The sequence below is a fragment of the Colobus angolensis genome, unplaced genomic scaffold (genome assembly GCF_000951035.1).
Source record: "Colobus angolensis palliatus isolate OR3802 unplaced genomic scaffold, Cang.pa_1.0 Scaffold126, whole genome shotgun sequence".
Taxonomy (NCBI): domain Eukaryota; kingdom Metazoa; phylum Chordata; class Mammalia; order Primates; family Cercopithecidae; genus Colobus; species Colobus angolensis.
This window is the reverse complement of record NW_012113808.1, coordinates 2,522,597-2,523,723: the sequence shown is the minus strand read 5'-3', so window position 1 is coordinate 2,523,723 and position 1,127 is coordinate 2,522,597. Positions and strand designations below refer to the sequence as shown.

General features: G+C 39.6%; 1 protein-coding gene across 1 annotated transcript in view; it reads right to left on the bottom strand.

Annotated features, from left to right (window-relative positions):
* Window positions 1-1,127, bottom strand: part of NUP133 (nucleoporin 133kDa) — an 82,037-nt gene that overhangs the window by 18,622 nt on the left and 62,288 nt on the right. The gene's annotated exons all lie outside the window — the stretch shown is intronic.

The window sequence follows — 1,127 nt, the reverse complement described above, 5'->3', positions numbered from 1 at the left end:
GCCCACCTTGGCCTCTAAAAGTGCTGGGATTACAGGCATGAGCCACCGCGCCCAGCATGGACTGCATATTTTCATTGAGATATTAGATGTAATGGCAGTATCATCACAAATTAAGAACGTTTTATGCAAATTATGTGAGAGAATAGGAGTACACATTCTAAATAATCCATAATAAATGCTTTTAAATTTAAAAAAATTATTGTGTACTGACGAATTATAATTGTATATATTTATGGATACAAAGTAATGTTATATGTATGTGGTGTGGAATGATTAAATCAAGCGAATTAACATGCCCATCACCTCAAATACCTATTACTGTGGTGAGAACATTTCAAATTTGTTCTGTTGGAAATTCTAAAATGTACAATACACTATTATTAACTTTAGCCACCATACTGTGGAATGTGTATCAGAAATCTTCCTGGCTGGGTGCAGTGGCCCATGCCTATCATCCCAGCACTTTGGGAGGCTGATATGGGTGGATCGCTTGAGCCCAGGAATTCAAGACCAGCCTGGGCAACACAGTGAGACTCTGTCTCTAAAAAAACAAAAACAAAAATAAAAATAATCTTCTTCCTCCTAACTGAAACTTGTACCCTTTGACCAACTTCTCTGGCCCTTTTGCCCATTTTTAAATTGGGTCATTTGTTTCCTTGCAACTGAGCTGAGTTCCTTATATATGTATATATGGATATGTGTATGTGTGTTTACGTGTGTGTGTATAAAATCCCTTCACCCTTCTGACAACCACCATTCTTCTGCTTCCATGAGTTCAACTGTTTTGGATTCCAGATATGAGTGAGATCATGTGGTATTTGCCTTTCTGTGTCTGGCTTATTTGGTTTAGTGTAATGTCCTCCAGCTTCATCAATGTTATTGCAAATGAGAGAATTTCCTTCTTTCTTAAGGCTATTACTGCATTGTGTATTCTACATACAACATCTTCTTTATCATTTACACTGATTGATGGACACTTGGGTAGATTCCATAACTTGGCTATTGTGAAAATGCTGCAATGAGGCCGGGCGCGGTGCCTCAAGCCTGTAATCCCAGCACTTTGGGAGGCCGAGACGGGCGGATCACGAGGTCAAGAGATCGAGACCATCCTGGCTAACCCGGTGAAA